The 12,973-nt window shown below is 33.8% G+C and overlaps 1 non-coding gene across 1 annotated transcript; it reads right to left on the bottom strand.

Moving 5' to 3' along the window:
* Positions 1–6,740: 6,740 nt before the first annotated feature.
* Positions 6,741–6,845, bottom strand: LOC121225904 (small nucleolar RNA R71). The gene has a single exon (XR_005923806.1). It is a non-coding gene; the product is annotated as a small nucleolar RNA R71 (small nucleolar RNA).
* Positions 6,846–12,973: the final 6,128 nt, after the last annotated feature.

Here is a 12,973-nt window from a genome sequence, read left to right as displayed (position 1 = left end):
ATTGTTGATAGTGTTATTTTAGAAAAACCGTTTGCTTGCCGCTCTTCTTTTAAAAAAACACAATGTTAAACTAATGCGGCGGGAAAAACATTTTTTAAGCCATTTTGGAAACTTACTTGTCATATTGATTTCTTTTTCAAAAATGGTTCCTTTGCAATGCAGCAGAAACTAGGGAACAATATCAATTTTTACTTAAGCCCGGTATTATGTATTATCCAGTGATTATGCTTGAGTAATCCATGCATGCAAAAATCCCCAAAAGAAAAGTTACCAAGCCATAAAAAATGATTAAAATTTTCAAACTTAAACCAATAAAGGCTTAATAATGCTTATTAAGAATAGTCCTAGGTCCAAGGAGCTTCTCCGTATGCCAAGTCCGGTCCTAATTTTGAGATTTACTTGAAAAGTTAAACACTATTGGGGTGAGCGTATGAAAAGCTCAGTGTGAGTCAAACAATTACTTAAACAAACATAAATATCAAACACAATGAAACAGATTAGCTTTATCAGAAGAAAACAAAACCATCATAGGAATTTTATATCATTACGTAGCCATTATCAAATTGATGTCAAATGGTGTATGAGCATGGGACATCATTCATTTGAGTTACAATAATTAATTTCGATACATTCAATACAACACAACACAACACATATTGTAAATCAATAACATTCAAATATGTCATGAGCATGATGCAATGCAAAAATATTCCTACCCATACCATCCACTACACACCATGAGTTTCCCAGAACTCATCATCTGAACTCCAAAACATTATGGGTTTAAGCCCGTTGTGGTTAAAACCACCAATAACAATATGCAGAAAATTATGCCAGTAAAAATACAGACAAACTGCCAGTAAAAATGTGATAAATTGCCATTCCACCCTCGGTACTCTAGGTGCAGTGCACTGACTACGAATAATTTGGACTTAATATGCCACTGGTACTCCACAGAACTCCTTCATCAACGACAAAATCCCAACCCAATGCATATGCATTATGTCACACAATCTCATACATAATTATATCTCAATACTTTTCACATTCGTTTGACATGCCTAGCATGTCCTCAATAATCACATACTCTCAGTAAATGGAAACAGTGTTCCAATATTAAAATTACCATCGTGTTGGTATCAATCAATATCATTCAATATCACATACTTTACGAATTTTCATTGTGCATAAATAGCACCCTTTTCAGTACACAATATAACAAATATCTCATTCATTTAAATCATACATAAGCTTAATATCTCAACACATTATATCATTCAGTCAAAAATTCTAATATCTTATAACTCAAATATGTAATTACAAACTCAATCAAACATTCATACTATCAAACTAGAAATTTTGCCAACATGTTAATCTTTTAAAGCTCGAAACATACTTGGTTCGGTCACTCACAAAATCAATAATTTGGATATTATGCTAATCCAATCATCAAGCTAATTTATCAAATATAACATGATATTTAACATTTTTAAACAATTTTATGAGTTTAGGACCTACACTTTTTTTTTGCTTCCTTGCAGCACACTAGTGAATCTTCCAATGTTCCCTAATAATTCCTTAAACGAACAAAAACCAAAATTCAGTATAAATTAGATCAATTTACCATAAACAAACCTCCAAACACCCACTTATGAGTTCAGACCAATCATTAAAATTATAACTATTTAATGAATCCAAACTACTTAGATTCCTTATACTGTATCGATGCTAACCGTAAATACAATCATTCTTCACCTTTACGGATGATTTGGGCCGTTTGGGTCAGCACCTAATTCAATAACATACTGGAAAATCAATATCTAATTGATGATTAAATTCCTTTATTTAATCAATTCATAACCTTTACCCAACAACTATGTCGAAATAACAAACTAGTTATCCTTAATTGCACTTACGTTTCACGATTTGTGGGATCCGATTGGCTAATTGATCAAAAAAATCTCTCCTTAATTAACATGTGATTAAAGGCTAATTAGAAGGGTTGAAGAAAACAATTTAATTCTGGAAAAATATGGGAAGACCCAAGAAACAAAACAACCCCCTTTCTTGCACATAAGCGCACGCACCACCACCGATGGTGGCAAAATTGGGGTTGAATTTTAAAATGGTTTGAGAACTCATTAAAATATAGAAAAATACTTTTGAAATCAATTAAAATCCCCCAAATTTCAGATCTATAAATTTTTGGTTTTAATTGACAAGATTAATCAAGAAATTGAAGAGAAAAGAGATCTTACCCAAGCTAGTTGAGAGAAATGACAATGACACTTTCTTGGCAAGGTTCAGGATCAATCTTGGGGTTCAAGATTTTAGATTTTGGGCTGATTTAGATGTGAATAAATTTTATAAATAGAGTAAAGGAGATGGTGCACAATCTTGATGCAAAAAGAAGACGAACGAGATGATAAAATGGGGGGCATAGGCGACGACAACAACGGGAGAAAGAAAAAAATTAAAGAGAAAAGAAGAGAGGAAGAGGGTGAACGACTAGGGTAGGGAAAAATTAAATTAAAGGCTAAAAAATACAATAAAAATTTGTCTTTATAGTTAGGGTTCAGGGGTATGGATGGCACGCACATTAAAAAAAGGATTTTGTAGAATTTAATTATTTCGCAAGGGAAAAGATTCGAACTTGAAACCTCATTTAATTTCCATGATTTCTCACATTTCTTTTAACCGGTAGGCATTTTCCTCATTCTTGGAATAAATTTGCAATATTTATCTTAAAAATAAGGCATGCCACATACTAAGGTTTAAGGTAAATTTTGAAAAATAATAAAAATGATGAGAGAGACGGGATTTTAACTTGGGTTTCAATAAACGTTTTACCAACACTAACCAAAAAACCAATACCTCATTTATTTCCTAAAATGTATAGATAATCTTAAAAATTAAGGCATGATAACTCTCTCTCGATTCACAAAACTGATTCTACTAACCCTCGGTTTTTGGGATGTTACAATAAATACTACCCTCTATATCCCTCATGAATCATCCTTCACTTAACATTCATTCTTAATTTCTCATTCTTTCCTCTTATCACAATTTCTTCTCCCTTACACGCATAGTCGTTCCCATTTTCCCACTCCATTAGCTAGCAAATCCTTGAGAAAATACCCTATTGGCTACCCACCTTGAGGACAACTTTGCAAAGGAGCAAATTAGATTTTGGAGAATTGCTGAATCAATCAGAGTTTATTCTTCCTTATTGTTGTTTTACTTTTAATATTAATCATGTTCGCAATTTGGTTTATTATTTTTTCTTCAACAAGAGTAGCTTAAATTTGTTTAGCATGTTACTAGTTTCGTATAAAAATTTTGTGAAGAAATTTTATTGTTTGCATGTTTAATTTGTTAAAAGGAGTAAATTGCAAAAAGTGCAAAACTTGTGTTCTCTTAGTAAAAGGTGTCAAATTGCGATGAAATTGAAAGATGAGTGGCCTTAAATGGTAATTAGGCCATTAATATTAATGGTGTGACAAAGATGGACAACTTTTTAATGGTTTTAATGGTTAAATGATAAGGCTAATTTAGAAATTAATAAAACAAACTAAAATTAAAATAAGAAAAAGAAAGGTGTCATCTTTCTTTCTTCATTACCCAACCAAAATTAGAAACAAAGGAAGCCATTAAAGACTTCCAAGGTTTGGCCATAGTCCTTTGTGCATGTAAATGTAGTTTTGCACGATTTTTAATGATTTTTATGTTTTTGGAGTCGTTGTACCTTAATCTAGCTAGTTTTGGGACTAATTTGAAAAACTTTTAAAATTCTATGGTTTACCATGAATGTATATTAGTTATTTTTTATGTTTAATGGATGAAAATGATTGTTTGATGATAGTTAAGCAACTTTTGTAAAGGAATTTTTGATGAATTCGTCATTTAGGGATTTAATTGAAAAATAGAAAAATGTTCATGGTAAAAATGTGAAATAAATGGAGTATAGGGCTTGCTAGGGACTTAATTGATATTCAGCTAGGATGGGTTGGTATTAAATTGCATGAATTTTCATTTTTATGAGCTAGAGACTAAGTTGTAATGAATTCAAAATTTTAGGGGCAAAAGCATAATTTTTCCAAAATATGATTGTTGAATTAAATTGAATAGAATGAAATTTGAATGACTTAAATTTGATTATATAGATTAAGAAAAACAATGTACGGATTTAGATTGGGGAAAAAAAGTGTTGGATTAATCGATTGTATTACTTCATTCGTGTTTAAGGTAAGTTTGTCAATTTAAATAGCATTGAATTATGTTTGAATTAAATACTTTTATGTTATATTATAGTACAAAGACCCTATGAAAATATCCAACAAAGTTTCGACGACTTTCAGATCTTGTTTGAACCTTAGGAATATATAGGATAGAAATGGCATGTCATTAGGGGTTATCGTGTTTCAAGTGCTAGTCTTGTACGTCCTACCGGTGGCTGAGTTTCTGGCATGTGTTGCAGTTACTTGACAGCTTGTGTGAATAGCACCGTGTAGCTATGTCGTGATTAACAGCTTGTGTGAGCAGACCCACTTATAGCTCGAGAGAGCAATTATATAAGATATGAGATAGTAGTGGTTTCGACCACGTGTTAGCACATAGTGTGCGAGATTTCTGAGTATTCGATATTATTCTAATGGTTCAATGGGTATACAAAAGGGAAGGATCAATATATGCTTCAATTTATAATGTCATGGAAGCATGAGAAAGGTATGAGATGGTAGTGATTAAATATTTCTAGTATGTTCATAATATTTTGAATGTTTATATGGAAAGTATATGGAAGCTCTTTGTTGTGTAATGAATTTGACTAAGTTATGTGCTAATCACTGATTGAATTGTTGTTGGTGCTTAGGCTTGTGTCAATTATGTTGGATATGTTCATTAATTGCCTTTAAGCTTTTATAATGAAATGGTCAGTATTGTTTATGATTTACGAACTTAATATACATTATATGCTTACTTGTGTGATTTCTCATATGTTTCTAGATAATCGGAGGCTCGTACGGGTTGGAAGCTTGTCGGAGATCCATCACACTATCCATCGGCTAAATCTGTAGATTTTGATGATTTTAGGTCATGGTTATAATGGCATGTATAGGTTTCTTGTTTGATGAAGTTAACCTTTATGTGTGGCTTTTGTATATGTCATTTTGGATGATGAACTAGTTGGTATGATATTATGAATATATATGGTTTTATGTGTGGTTATTATTTTGATGTGGTCGTGGTTAAAATGATGGAAATGAAATTATGTTTATAATGGTCTATTATGAATTGTTGATTGGCATGGATTGAGGTAGTTTATGATGTGGTTAACGGTAAGATTTGGTAGTTTGAATATGGTTGGTTTTAGGTCAAAATGGTAAGATGTATGATGGATGTGAAAATGGCCCAAAATGGTGCTTGTTATGCTTATTTTTTTATATATGAATATCATGGCAAATGTGGCATTGAAATTGTTCAATTGGTAATTTAAATGATGAATACATTGGTTAGGTGTTTAGGCAAGTTTGATTATTGATGTTGAGATGCCATTTTGGCATATTGGTTGAATGGATAGTTTCTATAATGTGTAAGCTTGAATATGCATATGTTAAGTGTGTTTTGAATGCTTGATTATAGGTACATTTGGCTTGTGCAAGAGATATGAGTTTGGATGAGAAAAATGGCTTGGAAATGGCCTATTTTTCATCCACACGAGTAGAGACACGGGCGTGTGTCTCACCCGTGTGTGACACACGACCAAGCGACACAACCGTGTGTCCCCTATAGCTTCTAAAGGGTTACAAGTCAGGCTGTTACACGGCTTAGCACACAGCCTGGCACACTGGCGTGTGGCTTGTTGTGTGACCCAAGTCAGTGAGTTACATGGGGACGGACATGGGCTGGGACACGGCCATGTGTCCCTATTTTAAATGGCCACACGGGCGTGTCTCTTGGCCGTGTGACCCCTGCAGTTTGAAAATTTTTAGCTATTTTCAAAAAAATTTTATGTTCCCAATTTAGTCCTAATTCATTTCTAATGTCTTTTTAAGGCCTTAAGGGCTCGTAAAAGAGACCGTATGTATCATTTTGGTTGATATTACTATGATTTATTTTGTGTTTTGTGTAAATTAATAAAATGTTTGTTATATGATGTTATACTCCGGTAATACTCCATAGCCTTCATCCGACGGCGGATACAGGCTAGGGGTGTTACAATAGACCCTAAAATTGAGCGGACATTTAAACAAAGAAGACGAGACAAAATAGCTTAAAGACAAGCCACGGAAATGGACTTTAGAAATCAAAATGATGGTCAAGGAAATAGAGTTGCTAATATGCACAATACAATTCTTATTACTGATGATATGGATTGGACGATAAGGCAGTACATTATACCACTATTTACAGAGGTAAATTCGGGAATTAAGAGACTGGAGATTGAGGCAACCCAATTTGAATAGAAGCCATTGATGTTTCAAATGCTTCAAACAATGGACCAATTTAGTGGAATACCTACAGAAGACCCACGCCTTCACCTTTAATTATTCATAGAGGTGAGCAATTCCTTTAAGATAGCTGGGGTAACTGAAGACGCAGTGAGGTTGAATTTATTTCTGTACTCGTTGCGAGACCGAGCATGAGCATGGCTTAATTTGTTGCCCTCACATTCAATTTCAATATGGCAAGAATTAATCGAACACTTTCTGGTAAAGTATTTCCCACCTAGATAAATGCTAAACTACAAAATAAGATCACCACTTTCTCGAAAATGGATGATTAGTACCTATAAGAGGCATGGGAAAGATTCAAAGAGTTATACGTAGATGCCCTCACCATAAGATTCCACATTACATCCAATTGGCGACATTTTATAATGGTCTCAATGCACACAAAAGGTTAGTGGTAGATGCTTCTACAAATGGGGTTCTCTTATTGAAGTCTTGTAATGAGGCTTATGGGACCATCGAGAGAATAGCCAGTAACAATTACCAGTGGCTGAAAAATTGAGCAGCTTCAGGAATATGAGTAGTCGGAGTGCATAAAGTAGATGCCCTCACTTCACTCTCAACTCAGGTAACTTTTATCTCTTCAGTGTTGAAACATTTTAGTACTAACAGTTTTAATCATGTCCCAGTTTAGCCACCTAGTCAATTCGATGTTGTTTCTTGTGTATATTGTAGGAATGGCTATTTTTTCGAGAATTTTCCATCAAATCCCGAGTCGGTTTATTACGTACGGAATCAACACCAAAATAGAAATGGACAAGGACCACAGTCTAATTTCTACAATCCTTTACGGCAAAACCTTTCAAAATTTCCTTGGAGTAACCAAGGAAATGGATCGACCAACACTTAGATGTAGCATAGACTAAGTCAACCCCAAGGGTTTAATCAACAAGTTCCAAAACCAACACAAGCTAAATCATCTAATAGTTTGGAGAATTGTTGAAGGCGTACATGGCAGAGAATGATTCCTTAATCCAAAGCCAAGTAGCAAAACTGAAAATTTTGGATAACCTAATGGGCCAATTACCTACGGAGCTTCGTAACCAATTGCAAGGACCCCTACCAAGCGATATAGAAAATCTGAGGAATTTGGGTAAGGAACATTGCGAGGTAGTTGCTTTACAAAGTGGTAAGACTTTGGAACCCAATGAAGTTGTGGTTGAAGATGAACCTATTGGGAAGGGGGAAAGTCAACCAACAGTTGAAATTCCTACACTAGAAGAGCCAAAACTGACAAAGTCTGGTGAGGTAAAATCTAAACTAGTGAATTCTGATAAGCTAACACCTTATTTAGATGCAGATCTATCTCCTCGAAAAATTTGTCTAGTCCAACCTAAAGTTCCATCACCTCCATATTCTCAAAAAATTCCAACCCATAAGCAAGAAAAAGAACTGCAAGTCTAGACATTTTTGGATGTTCTAAAGCAACTTCACATCAACATTCCATTGGTGGAGTCTTTAGAACAAACGCCCAACTATATCAAGTTCATGAAGGATATCCTATTCAAGAAGAAAATACTAAATAAGTACGAGACTGTAGCACTAACTAAGGAGTGCAGTGCGTTATTACAGAACAAGCTACCTCCTAATTTGAAGGACCTTGGAAGCTTTACAATACCATGTAATATTGAAGAATCTTACTGTGGTAAATCTTTGTGCGACTTACGAGCGAGCATCAACTTGATGCCCAAATCTTTTTTCACGCTATTGGGAATAGGTGAAGACCCACGACTGCGACACTTAAACTAGCGGATTGATCTTTGGCATACCCAGAATGAAAGGTTGAGAATGTTTTGGTACGTGTAGATAGGTTTATTTTTCTTGCTAACTTCATTGTCTTAGATTTTGAAGTAAATAAAGAAGTGTCGGTCATCCTAGTGAGACCTTTCTTAGCCATGGGAAGAACGTTAATAGACATGCAAAAAGGCAAACTCACCATGAGAGTTCAAGACAATCAAGTAACATTTAATGTTCTTACAGCAATAAAATTTCTCGATTCAACGAAGGAATGTTTAGTGATGGAGGAGTTAGAAACCTTAGTTTCTATGCAATGGGATAACAATCTAGTAGACGACCCATTGGAGAAAACTTAATTCTATGTTTGCAGGTAAGGTGCATTGCTTCAAGGTGATCAAACACAAATTCTATGCGATTGCACCTTAATGTTGATTGGTATGGTTGTTAATTTTTTCTTTATTTGTAATATTTATCTTTGAACTAACCGCATTCTTTTCCTCTTAAGTTTTACTTGATTATTTTTTGATATAACAAAAAGGGGGAGAATAGACAGGTAAATTTTATGCTTGATTAATTTCTTATATATAAATTTTAGTGACTATATTTTTAAAGAAAAATGAATATCAAATTTGAGCTTATTTCAAATTTTTATGCTCCAAATGTTTATGTATTAAATTAAAAATGATTTTTATATAGATGGGAGATTAAATTTTAAATGACTTTTATTAAGCAAGACCTATCTATTTAGAAACAAAATTTACAAAATGTTTTGTTATATCAAAAAGAGAGAGATTGTTAAACTAAACCTTATTGGATAATATGTTTTGATATAATAAATTAAAGTATTTTCGAATAAAAGTAAACCTGAGCAATTTCATAAAATCAAGTTGAAATGGTTTTAACTGAGTCAAACATTTCAAATATGTTTTAATCATTTTTAGACAAGTTAGAATTACTCCAAGAAGAAAAGTATCAATACTTTCTGTCTAAGTATCGATATTTTAAAAGATATCGATACCCCACTGATAAAAAAATACCAAATTGACATTCTGCCATTTTGAAACCCTAGTAGGTATTGATCCAGTATTGACACTTTTCTTAAGGTATTGGTATACTTCCTAATGCAGTATTTAAACCTAGTGGTTAAGGTATGGTTTTACTTTATTTGATATAGCTTCATGTCTACCTCACATAGTTCCACCATCTCGATGGAACGAATGCTTTTGTAGTATGCAATTATGACAAAAAAAAGTCTATTAATGTTGGGAGAATTATACTCAAGGAAATTAAAGATTGTGCTAGAAAAAAGGCAGGAAGTGCTTACTTTCCAGCATTGATTACTTCACTTTTCTTGAGGGCCCAAGTAAGATAAAAAGTAAACTTTAAGGGCCGTTATGTTCAAGGTTGCATAACAAGGCCTGATATTGAAAGGTTAGTGAAGAATGTTGAACTCTTGAGCTAGGTTGAGCCAGATAGACCAAATGAACTACAATTTGACGAGTCGTCAACCAAATTTGAACCAAAAGCTGACTTAGTATATTCCAATACAATGGAGTTTGGCATTTTTGACCATAGAAAGCTTCATATGGTGCCATCTTTATACTCGACTGATAACTATTGTTGTATACGAATTCAACTAAAGGTAGAAATCTTTTCCAGTTGCCTTTGAACACTAAAACACAACATCAATGCATGCCTTCAAGTATTGGTATCAGTTCCTCAGATTGGCCATCTATCTAAGGATGAAACGTAGTGCTAAAATGCAAATGAGTACCTAGAGCCTCGTGTAATTTGTTCCATAATTGGATGTAAACTGTGAATCTCTATCAGAAATAATAGAAACTGGCACCCTATGCAATCTGACATCTCAACAACATATAACTCGGCTAATATCTCAAGAGAATAATCAATACGCACTGGAATGAAATGTGTAGACTTTGTCAAACGATCAATGATGACCCAAATTGCATCTTTCTTTCTCGTAGGCAAGGGCAATCCGGATACAAAATCCATTGTGATGCGCTCCTATTTCCATTCTGGAATCATCACTGGCTGTAACAAACTAGAAGGTACCTGATGTTCAACTTTAACTTGCTAACACACTAAACATCTCGATACAAACTCAAAAATCTCTCATTTCGTACCTGGCCATCAGTACATTTGTTTCAAATCACTGTACATTTTGTTGCTTCCAGGATGAACAAACAAGCTACTATTATGAGCTTCTCGTAACATCTTTTGAACGAGATCTAAATTTCTCGGAACACAGGTTCTGCCTTTGAAGTATCAGCTATCATCAGATCCAATCTGAATCAGGAGTCGACTCAATCTGTTTTCGTTTAGCTAACAACACGTCATCGCATTTCTGAACCTCATAAATCTATTGTAAAAACATCAGTTTAGCTTTCAACTCAACTAAAATCGAACCATCATTAAACAATGTCAATCGTGTATTCAACACTTGCAAAAAAAACAGAGACTTTCTAATCAAAGCATCAGAAACTAAATTAGTTTTTCCTAGATGATAATTAATTATCAAATTATACTCTTTTAATAGCTCAAGCCATCTACGTTGTCTCAAATTCAAATCTTTATGATCTGTAAAGATATCGCATTTTTTTCCATACAAATGGTGTTGCCAAATCTTCAAAGTAAAAACAATCGTTGCAAGCTCTAAATCATGCGTCAGCTAATTCATCTCGTGCAGTTTCAACTGTCTAGAAGTATAAGTTATCACTTTGTCTTCTAATAAGCTATAAAATTAACATATTTTAATATCATTCTTAATGTGTTTTTGGATGATTAATTATGGAAATTAGTTCATTTGATGCTCCTAATCCTTTAAATCCGTGTTTCTATACTTATGAGAGCATTTGGGAGTGAAAGAAGCAAAAAATGAGCCAAAATCAGATAAATAAAGTTGTTTTTAAGAGCCACATGACCTAGGCATTTCCACATGGGTTGGGCACATGCTCGTGTGAGCCACACGGGCTGGCCACATGCCCATGTGCCAGCCCATGTCGATTTTGCACCTTGCTTCCCAAATACGCAGAAAAACTCAATTTTTAGGCTTTCTGAGCATTCTAAAGTCTATAAATACCCATTAGAAAAAGACATAATGGGGCAATCAGAGAAGGTCAAAGAAAACAGTCGAAGAACACCATCGGAATCAACTCAAAAATAGATCTCCATCAAGATCGAAGATCTCCTTTTAATTTCTTTCGAAGTTTTATTGAGTTTCTTTATGTCTTGTGGTTATTCTGACTTTGAGATGTTCCTATTCAGGATTATGAACTAAATTCCCTATATACCAGGGGAAGATGAAATCTACGATGAATCCTTTTTATTTCATTTCTATTTTTCCATGATAAATACTTGATTCTTGCTCTCAATTATGTATGCTTAATTCTTATTTTAATATTTCTAGGATATTAATTCACATTTAATATGCTTATTTCAGTGGAGGAAAAGTCCTTATTTAAGAATAGATCTACCACAATAGAGTGGAGTTGCATGCAATCCTAGAAATAGGACGACATAAATCTACCGGATTAGAGTCAAATTAATAGGGGAATCTATAGATCGAGTTAATACGACGATAAGGGTTTTAATTAGAAAGAGATTTTAATTAATCAACCTAGAGCCACTTGTTCTTACTCTCGAATGAGATATTAACATAATTTAGGGATTTCTACAGATCAAGACGCAAGTGAATAAATCGTTTAATTTAGATTCATAATAAAAGGTGAAGTCTAGGTGGATTCTTTCCTGGGTATTGTTTATCTCGTTCGTTAACACTTGATTTTTTCCTCGATTCATTCTCTATTGCGTTCTTAAATAAATTAATTTAGTAATTTTAGATTAAAACACAATCACTACAATTTGTCGCCTAAATAATAAGAAGGTGATAATTACTAGTACTTTTAGTCTTTGTGGATATGATATTTTCTACTTACCATAGCTATACTATTGTTCGATAGGTGCGCTTGCCTTTGTGGTATTTATAGTTAGTTTAGTAACCATCAAGTTTTTGACGCCGTTGCTGGGGACTAAAATATTAAGAACACTTTATTTTAATTAATTTAGCCATTTTTTGTTTTTAGTTTAATTTTTACATTCTAATTTTTATTTTATTTTTTTCTGGCAGGTTCCTTTAGTTTATGACTAGAAGAAACCCATCGGGACCATTATTATTTGACAGTGAAATTGAAAGTACAGCTTGTACAAACCGTAGAGAAGCAAGGTAGAGTCGAGAAAATTTAGTAGATGAATAAGAGGAAATTATTATTACTGAGGAGATGGGTGATAACCAGTATAATTAGCTACCTCCTACAGTTGTTGCAAATCCAGATCATGTTCCTTGTACTATGTATGATTGTGCCAAGTCTACTCTAACTAGGGCTGAATCGAGTATTGTGAGACCCATCATTGCTCCAAATAATTTTAAACTAAAGCTAAACACTATGCAAATGATACAATAGTTTGTTCAGTTCGATGGTTTGCAAGACGAAGATCCAAATACTCATTTGAATAATTTCCTGGAAATTTGTGATACTTTCAAGAATAATGGCATCACTGACGACACCATTCGCTTATGATTATTCCCTTTCTCGTTGAGGAACAAATCTAAGAAGTGGTTGAACTCGTTACCACGAGCTCCTATTACTACATAGGTTCAAATGACCGAGAAATTCCTTTTTAAGTACTTCCCACCGGTTAAGGCAGCC

The sequence above is a fragment of the Gossypium hirsutum genome, chromosome D13, assembly GCF_007990345.1.
Source record: "Gossypium hirsutum isolate 1008001.06 chromosome D13, Gossypium_hirsutum_v2.1, whole genome shotgun sequence".
NCBI lineage: Eukaryota > Viridiplantae > Streptophyta > Magnoliopsida > Malvales > Malvaceae > Gossypium > Gossypium hirsutum.
The sequence above is the reverse complement of the archived record's forward strand: the minus strand, read 5'-3'. Positions and strand labels throughout refer to the sequence as shown.